This window comes from Pseudophryne corroboree, chromosome 12, assembly GCF_028390025.1.
Source record: "Pseudophryne corroboree isolate aPseCor3 chromosome 12, aPseCor3.hap2, whole genome shotgun sequence".
NCBI lineage: Eukaryota > Metazoa > Chordata > Amphibia > Anura > Myobatrachidae > Pseudophryne > Pseudophryne corroboree.
This window is the reverse complement of record NC_086455.1, coordinates 1804881-1818131: the sequence shown is the minus strand read 5'-3', so window position 1 is coordinate 1818131 and position 13251 is coordinate 1804881.

Sequence of the window (13251 nt, the reverse complement as noted above, 5' to 3'; positions counted from 1 at the left end):
TCTCCAGCATCAGGAGAGTGTCCTGCAGAGCTTACACTCTATTCATCTACTGCCTCTAATATGTCTCCAGCATCAGGAGAGTGTCCTGCAGAGCTTACACTCTATTCATCTACTGCCTCTCATATGTCTCCAGCATCAGGAGAGTGTCCTGCAGAGCTTACACTCTATTCATCTACTGCCTCTTATATGTCTCCGGCATCAGGAGAGTGTCCTGCAGAGCTTACACTCTATTCATCTACTGCCTATGATGTGTCTCCGGCATCAGGAGAGTGTCCTGCAGAGCTTACACTCTATTCATCTACTGCCTCTCATATGTCTCCGGCATCAGGAGAGTGTCCTGCAGAGCTTACACTCTATTCATCTACTGCCTCTCATATGTCTCCGGCATCAGGAGAGTGTCCTGCAGAGCTTACACTCTATTCATCTGCTGCCTCTCATATGTCTCCAGCATCAGGAGAGTGTCCTGCAGAGCTTACACTCTATTCATCTACTGCCTATCATGTGTCTCCGGCATCAGGAGAGTGTCCTGCAGAGCTTACACTCTATTCATCTACTGCCTCTCATATGTCTCCAGCATCAGGAGAGTGTCCTGCAGAGCTTACACTCTATTCATCTACTGCCTCTCATATGTCTCCGGCATCAGGAGAGTGTCCTGCAGAGCTTACACTCTATTCATCTACTGCCTCTCATATGTCTCCAGCATCAGGAGAGTGTCCTGCAGAGCTTACACTCTATTCATCTACTGCCTCTCATATGTCTCCAGCATCAGGAGAGTGTCCTGCAGAGCTTACACTCTATTCATCTACTGCCTATCATATGTCTCCGGCATCAGGAGTGTGTCCTGCAGAGCTTACACTCTATTCATCTACTGCCTCTCATATGTCTCTGGCATCAGGAGAGTGTCCTGCAGAGCTTACACTCTATTCATCTACTGCCTCTTATATGTCTCCAGCATCAGTAGAGTGTCCTGCAGAGCATACACTCTATTCATCTTCTGCCTCTCATATGTCTCCGGCATCAGGAGAGTGTCCTGCAGAGCTTACACTCTATTCATCTACTGCCTCTTATATGTCTCTGGCATCAGGAGTGTGTCCTGCAGAGCTTACACTCTATTCATCTACTGCCTCTCATATGTCTCCGGCATCAGGAGAGTGTCCTGCAGAGCATACACTCTATTCATCTACTGCCTCTCATATGTCTCCGGCATCAGGAGAGTGTCCTGCAGAGCTTACACTCTATTCATCTACTACCTCTCATATGTCTCCAGCATCAGGAGAGTGTCCTGCAGAGCTTACACTCTATTCATCTACTACCTCTCATATGTCTCCGGCATCAGGAGAGTGTCCTGCAGAGCTTACACTCTATTCATCTACTACCTCTCATATGTCTCCAGCATCAGGAGTGTGTCCTGCAGTGCATACACTCTATTCATCTTCTGCCTCTCATATGTCTCCGGCATCAGGAGAGTGTCCTGCAGAGCTTACACTCTATTCATCTACTGCCTCTTATATGTCTCTGGCATCAGGAGTGTGTCCTGCAGAGCTTACACTCTATTCATCTACTGCCTCTCATATGTCTCCGGCATCAGGAGAGTGTCCTGCAGAGCATACACTCTATTCATCTACTGCCTCTTATATGTCTCCGGCATCAGGAGTGTGTCCTGCAGAGCTTACACTCTATTCATCTACTGCCTCTCATATGTCTCCGGCATCAGGAGAGTGTCCTGCAGAGCTTACACTCTATTCATCTACTACCTCTCATATGTCTCCAGCATCAGGAGAGTGTCCTGCAGAGCTTACACTCTATTCATCTACTGCCTCTCATATGTCTCCGGCATCAGGAGAGTGTCCTGCAGAGCTTACACTCTATTCATCTACTGCCTCTCATATGTCTCTGGCATCAGGAGTGTGTCCTGCAGAGCTTACACTCTATTCATCTACTGCCTCTCATATGTCTCCAGCATCAGGAGAGTGTCCTGCAGAGCTTACACTCTATTCATCTACTGCCTCTCATATGTCTCCGGTATAAAAGAGGATGTGTGTGGGCCTGTGCTGCTGATACCACAGGGGGGATCCCCCATATGCAGTACTCTTGCACCTCTGAGACTAGAGACGCTGGGCCTGTGTTGCTGATACCACAGTGGGGACGCTACAGCTGCCACAGGGAAGGTGCAGTGAGTGACAGTAGCGTATAGGGACGCACCAATCGGTATTGCAGTGTGGACGGGCGCTAACAGTGGGGTCTCAGGCTTGCACATGCTGTAGCATGGACATACACAAGCGGAGGGGTCTGTAGCAGCATCTGCATATACTCAGACCGGCGACCGCTTATAGCCGCTGCTGCGTACGAATCAGGATGAGGCTCAGTGTATGCACAGCACAATCCCACATGAAGCTTATACGCTGGCATTGGTGACTGGTGCTGGTATATATAGACAGAATGCTATTCCTAGACAAGTACAGCGAGTAAAGTCTTTGTCCGGCCGGTGATACAACCATGTGACTAGCGGGAGCCAGGCGGTGACAGTAACTGTGATCAGGACACTGCGCAGGTGACAACCAGCAATATGAGGCTACAGAGCGCGGTGGACACAATGTCGGCCTGTTACTACATGGAGGTATCCTCATATACCACAACCTATTTCTCTGACGTCCTAGTGGATGCTGGGAACTCCGTAAGGACCATGGGGAATAGCGGCTCCGCAGGAGACTGGGCACATCTAAAGAAAGCTTTAGGACTATCTGGTGTGCACTGGCTCCTCCCCCTATGACCCTCCTCCAAGCCTCAGTTAGATTTTTGTGCCCGAACGAGAAGGGTGCAGTCTAGGTGGCTCTCCTGAGCTGCTTAGTGAAAAGTTTAGTTTTAGGTTTTTTATTTTCAGTGAGACCTGCTGGCAACAGGATCACTGCATCGAGGGACTAAGGGGAGAAGAAGCGAACTCACCTGCGTGCAGAGTGGATTGGGCTTCTTAGGCTACTGGACATTAGCTCCAGAGGGACGATCACAGGTTCAGCCTGGATGGGTCCCGGAGCCGCGCCGCCGGCCCCCTTACAGAGCCAGAAGAGCGAAGAGGTCCGGAAAATCGGCGGCAGAAGACGTTCCTGTCTTCAGATAAGGTAGCGCACAGCACCGCAGCTGTGTGCCATTGCTCTCAGCACACTTCACACTCCGGTCACTGAGGGTGCAGGGCGCTGGGGGGGGGGCGCCCTGAGCAGCAATAATATCACCTTGGATGGCTATAAATACATCACATATAGCTCCTGGGCTATATGGATGAATTTTAACCCCTGCCAGATTTTCACAAAAAGCGGGAGAAAGGCCGCCGAGAAGGGGGCGGAGCCTATCTCCTCAGCACACAGGCGCCATTTTCTTTCACAGCTCCGCTGGAAGGACGTCTCCCTGACTCTCCCCTGCAGTCCTGCACTACAGAAACAGGGTAAAAAAGAGAGGGGGGCACTAATTGGCGGGATATTAACAATACAGCAGCTATAAGGGAGAAACACTTATATAAGGTTGTCCCTATATCTATATATAGCGCTCTGGTGTGTGCTGGCATACTCTCCCTCTGTCTCCCCAAAAGGCTAGTGGGGTCCTGTCCTCTATCAGAGCATTCCCTGTGCGTGTGCTGTGTGTCGGTACGTTTGTGTCGACATGTATGAGGAGGAAAATGATGTGGAGGCGGGGCAATTGCCTATAATAGAGATGTCACCCCCTAAGGAGTCGACACCTGAGTGGATGGCTTTATGGAAGGATTTACGTGACAGTGTCAGCTCCTTACAAAAGACGGTTGATGACATGAGACAGCCGACTAATCAGCTAGTCCCTGTCCAGGCGTCTCAGAAACCATCAGGGGCTCTAAAAAGGCTGTTACCTCAGGTGGTGGATACTGACGTCGACACGGATACTGACTCCAGTGTCGACGGTGAGGAGACAAACGTGACTTCCAGTAGGGCCACACGTTACATGATCACGGCAATGAGAGAGGTTTTGAACATTTCTGATACTACAAGTACCACTAAAAAGGGGTATTATGTGGGGTGTGAAAAAACTACCTGTAGTTTTTCCTGAATCAGAGGAATTAAATGAAGTGTGTGATGAAGCGTGGGTTTCCCCCGATAAAAAACTGCTGATTTCTAAAAAGTTATTGGCATTATACCCTTTCCCGCCAGAGGTTAGGGCGCGTTGGGAAACACCCCCTAGAGTGGATAAAGCGCTCACACGCTTATCAAAACAAGTGGCGTTACCGTCTCCTGATACGGCCGCCCTCAAGGAACCAGGTGACAGAAAACTGGAAAATATCCTAAAAAGTATATACACACATACTGGTGTTATACTGCGACCAGCCATCGCCTCAGCCTGGATGTGCAGTGCTGGCGTGGCTTGGTCGGATTCCCTGACTGAAAATATTGATACCCTGGATAGGGACAGTATATTGTTGACTATAGAGCATTTAAAAGATGCATTTCTATATATGCGAGATGCACAGAGGGATATTTCCACTCTAGCTTCAAGAGTGAGTGCGCTGTCCATTTCTGCCAGAAGAGGGTTATGGACGCGACAGTGGTCAGGTGATGCGGACTCTAAACGGCATATGGAAATATTGCCTTATAAAGGGGAGGAGTTATTTGGGGTCGGTCTATCGGACCTGGTGGCCACGGCAACTGCTGGGAAATCCACATTTTTACCCCAGGTAGCCTCTCAACATAAAAAGACGCCGTCTTATCCGGCTCAGTCCTTTCGTCCCCATAAGGGCAAGCGGGCAAAAGGTTCCTCTTTTCTGCCCCGGGGCAGAGGAAGGGGAAAAAGACTGCAACAGACAGCCACTTCCCAGGAACAAAAGCCCTCCCCCGCTTCTGCCAAGTCCTCAGCATGACGCTGGGGCCTTACAAGCGGACTCAGGCACGGTGGGGGCCCGTCTCAAGAATTTCAGCGCGCAGTGGGCTCACTCGCAAGTGGACCCCTGGATCCTGCAAGTAGTATCTCAGGGGTACAAATTGGAGTTCGAGACGTCTCCCCCTCGCCGGTTCCTGAAGTCTGCTTTACCAACGTCTCCCTCCGACAGGGAGGCAGTATTGGAGGCAGTTCACAAGCTGTATTCCCAGCAGGTGATAATCAAGGTACCCCTCCTGCAACAAGGGAAGGGGTATTATTCCACGCTGTTTGTAGTACCGAAGCCGGACGGCTCGGTGAGACCAATTTTAAATCTGAAGTCTTTGAACACTTACATACAGAGGTTCAAATTCAAGATGGAGTCACTCAGGGCAGTGATCGCGAACCTGGAAGAGGGGGACTATATGGTGTCTCTGGACATCAAAGATGCCTACCTCCATGTCCCCATTTACCCTTCTCATCAAGGGTACCTCAGGTTTGTGGTAGAAAACTGTCACTATCAGTTTCAGACGCTGCCGTTTGGATTATCCACGGCACCTCGGGTCTTTACCAAGGTAATGGCCGAAATGATGATTCTTCTTCGAAGAAAAGGCGTTTTAATTATCCCTTACTTGGACGATCTCCTGATAAGAGCAAGATCCAGAGAACAGTTAGTAGTCGGAGTAGCCCTATCTCAAGTAGTGCTACGGCAGCACGGCTGGATTCTAAATATCCCAAAATCGCAGCTGATTCCGACAACACGTCTTCTGTTCCTAGGGATGATTCTGGACACAGTCCAGAAAAAGGTGTTCCTTCCGGAAGAAAAAGCCAGGGAGTTATCCGACCTAGTCAGAAACCTCCTGAAACCAGGGCAAGTCTCAGTGCATCAATGCACAAGAGTCCTGGGAAAGATGGTAGCTTCCTACGAAGCGATTCCATTCGGCAGATTCCACGCAAGAACGTTCCAGTGGGATCTGCTGGACAAATGGTCCGGATCGCATCTTCAGATGCATCAGCGGATAACCCTGTCCCCAAGGACACGGGTGTCTCTTCTGTGGTGGTTGCAGAGTGCTCATCTTCTAGAGGGCCGCAGATTCGGCATTCAGGACTGGGTCCTGGTGACCACGGATGCCAGCCTGAGAGGCTGGGGAGCAGTCACACAGGGAAGAAATTTCCAGGGCTTGTGGTCAAGCCTGGAGACATCACTTCACATAAATATCCTGGAGCTAAGGGCCATCTACAATGCTCTAAGCCTAGCAAGACCTCTGCTTCAAGGTCAGCCGGTGCTGATCCAGTCGGACAACATCACGGCAGTCGCCCACGTAAACAGACAGGGCGGCACAAGAAGCAGGAGGGCAATGACAGAAGTTGCAAGGATTCTTCGCTGGGCGGAAAATCATGTGATAGCACTGTCAGCAGTGTTCATTCCGGGAGTGGACAACTGGGAAGCAGACTTCCTCAGCAGGCACGACCTCCACCCGGGAGAGTGGGGACTTCACCCAGAAGTTTTCCACATGATTGTGAACCGTTGGGAAAAACCAAAGGTGGACATGATGGCGTCACGCCTCAACAAAAAACTAGACAGGTATTGCGCCAGGTCACGGGACCCTCAGGCAATAGCTGTGGACGCTCTGGTAACACCGTGGGTGTACCAGTCAGTGTATGTGTTCCCTCCTCTGCCTCTCATACCCAAGGTACTGAGAATCATAAGAAGGAGAGGAGTAAGGACTATACTCGTGGCTCCGGATTGGCCAAGAAGGACTTGGTACCCGGAACTTCAAGAGATGCTCACGGAGGACCCGTGGCCTCTACCTCTACGAGGGGACCTGCTCCAGCAAGGACCCTGTCTGTTCCAAGACTTACCGCGGCTGCGTTTGACGGCATGGCGGTTGAACGCCGGATCCTGAAGGAAAAAGGCATTCCGGATGAAGTCATCCCTACCCTGATCAAAGCCAGGAAGGATGTAACCGTGCAGCATTATCACCGTATTTGGCGTAAATATGTTGCGTGGTGCGAGGCCAGGAAGGCCCCTACAGAGGAATTTCAACTGGGTCGTTTCCTGCATTTCCTGCAAACAGGACTGTCTATGGGCCTAAAATTAGGGTCCATTAAGGTTCAAATTTCGGCCCTGTCGATCTTCTTCCAAAAAGAACTGGCTTCAGTTCCTGAAGTTCAGACGTTTGTCAAAGGGGTGCTGCATATACAGCCTCCTTTTGTGCCTCCAGTGGCACCTTGGGATCTCAATGTGGTTTTGGGTTTCCTAAAATCACATTGGTTTGAACCACTCACCACTGTGGACTTAAAATATCTCACATGGAAAGTGGTAATGCTGTTAGCCCTGGCTTCAGCCAGGCGCGTGTCAGAATTGGCGGCTTTATCCTATAAAAGCCCTTACCTAATTTTTCATACGGATAGGGCAGAATTGAGGACTCGTCCTCAATTTCTCCTTAAGGTGGTTTCAGCGTTTCACCTGAACCAGCCTATTGTGGTACCTGTGGCTACTAGGGACTTGGAGGACTCCCAAGTTGCTGGACGTAGTCAGGGCCCTGAAAATATACGTTTCCAGGACGGCTGGAGTCAGAAAATCTGACTCGCTGTTTATTCTGTATGCACCCAACAAGCTGGGTGCTCCTGCTTCTAAGCAGACTATTGCTCGTTGGATTTGTAGTACAATTCAGCTTGCACATTCTGTGGCAGGCCTGCCACAGCCAAAATCTGTAAATGCCCATTCCACAAGGAAAGTGGGCTCATCTTGGGCGGCTGCCCGAGGGGTCTCGGCTTTACAACTTTGCCGAGCTGCTACTTGGTCAGGGGCAAACACGTTTGCTAAATTCTACAAATTTGATACCCTGGCTGAGGAGGACCTGGAGTTCTCTCATTCGGTGCTGCAGAGTCATCCACACTCTCCCGCCCGTTTGGGAGCTTTGGTATAATCCCCATGGTCCTTACGGAGTTCCCAGCATCCACTAGGACTTCAGAGAAAATAAGAATTTACTCACCGGTAATTCTATTTCTCGTAGTCCGTAGTGGATGCTGGGCGCCCATCCCAAGTGCGGATTGTCTGCAATACTTGTACATAGTTATTGTTAACTAAATCGGGTTATTGTTGTAGTGAGCGATCTTTTCTAGAGGCTCCTCTGTTATCATGCTGTTAACTGGGTTCAGATCACAAGTTGTACGGTGTGATTGGTGTGGCTGGTATGAGTCTTACCCGGGATTCAAAATCCTTCCTTATTGAGTACGCTCGTCCGGGCACAGTATCCTAACTGAGGTCTGGAGGAGGGTCATAGGGGGAGGAGCCAGTGCACACCAGGTAGTCCTAATGCTTTACTTTTGTGCCCAGTCTCCTGCGGAGCCGCTATTCCCCATGGTCCTTACGGAGTTCCCAGCATCCACTACGGACTATGAGAAATAGAATTATCGGTAAGTAAATTCTTATTTTCTGTATTGTCTTAGGCTTGTTCTCCATAATCCAATTAGAGCTATTACAGTAGATATCAGTAACTTGTCCAGAAGAAGTGCCCCAATCAGTTTGCAGTGTTCTGCAGAGGTGACGCACTTGGTTATAACTAGGTTGTGCGGCCTCTTCTAGTAGAGGGTGACGATGGAGCAACATAGATAGGACTGTCTCCTTTCCATTATCCTCCCTGCTGGGAATCAGCTTCTGATTGGCTGCTGGACATGCCTAGGTTCCATCATCCTTCCTGCTGGGAATCGGCTTCTGATTGGCTGCGGGACATGACTAGGTTCCATCATCCTTCCTGCTGGGAATCGGCTTCTGATTGGCTGCGGGACATGCCTAGGTTCCATCATCCTTCCTACTGGGAATCAGCTTCTGATTGGCTGCGGGACATGACTAGGTTCCATCATCCTTCCTGCTGGGAATCGGCTTCTGATTGGCTGCGGGACATGCCTAGGTTCCATCTTCCTTCCTACTGGGAATCAGCTTCTGATTGGCTGCGGGTCATGCCTAAGTTCATCATCCTTCCTGCTGGGAATCAGCTTCTGATTGGCTGCTGGACATGCCTAGGTTCCATCATCCTCCCTGCTGGGAATCAGCTTCTGATTGGCTGCGGGACATGACTAGCTTCCATCATCCTTCCTGCTGGGAATCAGCTTGTGATTGGCTGCAGGTCATGCCTAGGTTCCATCATCCTTCCTGCTGGGAATCAGCTTCTGATTGGCTGCGGGTCATGCCTAGGTTCCATCATCCTTCCTGCTGGGAATCAGCTTCTGATTGGCTGCGGGACATGCCTAGGTTCATCATCCTTCCTGCTGGGAATCAGCTTCTGATTGGCTGCGGGACATTCCTAGGTTCATCATCCTTCCTGCTGGGAATCGGCTTCTGATTGGCTGCGGGACATGCCTAGGTTCATCATCCTTCCTGCTGGGAATCGGCTTCTGATTGGCTGCGGGACATGCCTAGGTTCATCATCCTTCCTGCTGGGAATCGGCTTCTGATTGGCTGCGGGACATGCCTAGGTTCATCATCCTTCCTGCTGGGAATCGGCTTCTGATTGGCTGCGGGACATGCCTAGGTTCATCATCCTTCCTGCTGGGAATCGGCTTCTGATTGGCTGCGGGACATGCCTAGGTTCATCATCCTTCCTGCTGGGAATCGGCTTCTGATTGGCTGCGGGACATGCCTAGGTTCATCATCCTTCCTGCTGGGAATCGGCTTCTGATTGGCTGCGGGACATGCCTAGGTTCATCATCCTTCCTGCTGGGAATCGGCTTCTGATTGGCTGCGGGACATGCCTAGGTTCATCATCCTTCCTGCTGGGAATCGGCTTCTGATTGGCTGCGGGACATGCCTAGGTTCATCATCCTTCCTGCTGGGAATCGGCTTCTGATTGGCTGCGGGACATGCCTAGGTTTATCATCCTTCCTGCTGGGAATCAGCTTCTGATTGGCTGCGGGACATGCCTAGGTTCATCATCCTTCCTGCTGGGAATCAGCTTCTGATTGGCTGCGGGACATGCCTAGGTTCTATCATCCTTCCTGCTGGGAATCGGCTTCTGATTGGCTGCGGGACATGCCTAGGTTCCATCATACTTCCTGCTGGGAATCAGCTTCTGATTGGCTGCGGGACATGCCTAGGTTCATCATCCTTCCTGCTGGGAATCGGCTTCTGATTGGCTGCGGGACATGCCTAGGTTCATCATCCTTCCTGCTGGGAATCGGCTTCTGATTGGCTGCGGGACATGCCTAGGTTCATCATCCTTCCTGCTGGGAATCGGCTTCTGATTGGCTGCGGGACATGCCTAGGTTCATCATCCTTCCTGCTGGGAATCGGCTTCTGATTGGCTGCGGGACATGCCTAGGTTCATCATCCTTCCTGCTGGGAATCGGCTTCTGATTGGCTGCGGGACATGCCTAGGTTCCATCATCCTTCCTGCTGGGAATCGGCTTCTGATTGGCTGCGAGACATGCCTAGGTTCCATCATCCTTCCTGCTGGGAATCGGCTTCTGATTGGCTGCGGGACATGCCTAGGTTCATCATCCTTCCTGCTGGGAATCAGCTTCTGATTGGCTGCGGGACATGCCTAGGTTCCATCATCCTTCCTGCTGGGAATCAGCTTCTGATTGGCTGCTGGACATGCCTAGGTTCCATCATCCTTCCTGCTGGGAATCAGCTTCTGATTGGCTGCGGGACATGCCTAGGTTCATCATCCTTCCTGCTGGGAATCAGCTTCTGATTGGCTGCTGGACATGCCTAGGTTCCATCATCCTTCCTGCTGGGAATCGGCTTCTGATTGGCTGCGGGACATGCCTAGGTTCATCATCCTTCCTGCTGGGAATCGGCTTCTGATTGGCTGCGGGACATGCCTAGGTTCATCATCCTTCCTGCTGGGAATCGGCTTCTGATTGGCTGCGGGACATGCCTAGGTTCATCATCCTTCCTGCTGGGAATCAGCTTCTGATTGGCTGCGGGACATGCCTAGGTTCTATCATCCTTCCTGCTGGGAATCGGCTTCTGATTGGCTGCGGGACATGCCTAGGTTCCATCATACTTCCTGCTGGGAATCAGCTTCTGATTGGCTGCGGGACATGCCTAGGTTCATCATCCTTCCTGCTGGGAATCGGCTTCTGATTGGCTGCGGGACATGCCTAGGTTCATCATCCTTCCTGCTGGGAATCGGCTTCTGATTGGCTGCGGGACATGCCTAGGTTCATCATCCTTCCTGCTGGGAATCGGCTTCTGATTGGCTGCGGGACATGCCTAGGTTCATCATCCTTCCTGCTGGGAATCGGCTTCTGATTGGCTGCGGGACATGCCTAGGTTCCATCATCCTTCCTGCTGGGAATCGGCTTCTGATTGGCTGCGAGACATGCCTAGGTTCCATCTTCCTTCCTACTGGGAATCGGCTTCTGATTGGCTGCGGGTCATGCCTAGGTTCATCATCCTTCCTGCTGGGAATCAGCTTCTGATTGGCTGCTGGACATGCCTAGGTTCCATCATCCTCCCTGCTGGGAATCAGCTTCTGATTGGCTGCGGGACATGACTAGCTTCCATCATCCTTCCTGCTGGGAATCAGCTTGTGATTGGCTGCAGGTCATGCCTAGGTTCCATCATCCTTCCTGCTGGGAATCAGCTTCTGATTGGCTGCGGGTCATGCCTAGGTTCCATCATCCTTCCTGCTGGGAATCAGCTTCTGATTGGCTGCGGGACATGCCTAGGTTCATCATCCTTCCTGCTGGGAATCAGCTTCTGATTGGCTGCGGGACATTCCTAGGTTCATCATCCTTCCTGCTGGGAATCGGCTTCTGATTGGCTGCGGGACATGCCTAGGTTCATCATCCTTCCTGCTGGGAATCGGCTTCTGATTGGCTGCGGGACATGCCTAGGTTCATCATCCTTCCTGCTGGGAATCGGCTTCTGATTGGCTGCGGGACATGCCTAGGTTCATCATCCTTCCTGCTGGGAATCGGCTTCTGATTGGCTGTGGGACATGCCTAGGTTCATCATCCTTCCTGCTGGGAATCGGCTTCTGATTGGCTGCGGGACATGCCTAGGTTCATCATCCTTCCTGCTGGGAATCGGCTTCTGATTGGCTGCGGGACATGCCTAGGTTCATCATCCTTCCTGCTGGGAATCGGCTTCTGATTGGCTGCGGGACATGCCTAGGTTCATCATCCTTCCTGCTGGGAATCGGCTTCTGATTGGCTGCGGGACATGCCTAGGTTCATCATCCTTCCTGCTGGGAATCGGCTTCTGATTGGCTGCGGGACATGCCTAGGTTCATCATCCTTCCTGCTGGGAATCGGCTTCTGATTGGCTGCGGGACATGCCTAGGTTTATCATCCTTCCTGCTGGGAATCGGCTTCTGATTGGCTGCGGGACATGACTAGCTTCCATCATCCTTCCTGCTGGGAATCAGCTTGTGATTGGCTGCAGGTCATGCCTAGGTTCCATCATCCTTCCTGCTGGGAATCAGCTTCTGATTGGCTGCGGGTCATGCCTAGGTTCCATCATCCTTCCTGCTGGGAATCAGCTTCTGATTGGCTGCGGGACATGCCTAGGTTCATCATCCTTCCTGCTGGGAATCAGCTTCTGATTGGCTGCGGGACATTCCTAGGTTCATCATCCTTCCTGCTGGGAATCGGCTTCTGATTGGCTGCGGGACATGCCTAGGTTCATCATCCTTCCTGCTGGGAATCGGCTTCTGATTGGCTGCGGGACATGCCTAGGTTCATCATCCTTCCTGCTGGGAATCGGCTTCTGATTGGCTGCGGGACATGCCTAGGTTCATCATCCTTCCTGCTGGGAATCGGCTTCTGATTGGCTGTGGGACATGCCTAGGTTCATCATCCTTCCTGCTGGGAATCGGCTTCTGATTGGCTGCGGGACATGCCTAGGTTTATCATCCTTCCTGCTGGGAATCGGCTTCTGATTGGCTGCGGGACATGACTAGCTTCCATCATCCTTCCTGCTGGGAATCAGCTTGTGATTGGCTGCAGGTCATGCCTAGGTTCCATCATCCTTCCTGCTGGGAATCAGCTTCTGATTGGCTGCGGGTCATGCCTAGGTTCCATCATCCTTCCTGCTGGGAATCAGCTTCTGATTGGCTGCGGGACATGCCTAGGTTCATCATCCTTCCTGCTGGGAATCAGCTTCTGATTGGCTGCGGGACATTCCTAGGTTCATCATCCTTCCTGCTGGGAATCGGCTTCTGATTGGCTGCGGGACATGCCTAGGTTCATCATCCTTCCTGCTGGGAATCGGCTTCTGATTGGCTGCGGGACATGCCTAGGTTCATCATCCTTCCTGCTGGGAATCGGCTTCTGATTGGCTGCGGGACATTCCTAGGTTCATCATCCTTCCTGCTGGGAATCGGCTTCTGATTGGCTGCGGGACATGCCTAGGTTCATCATCCTTCC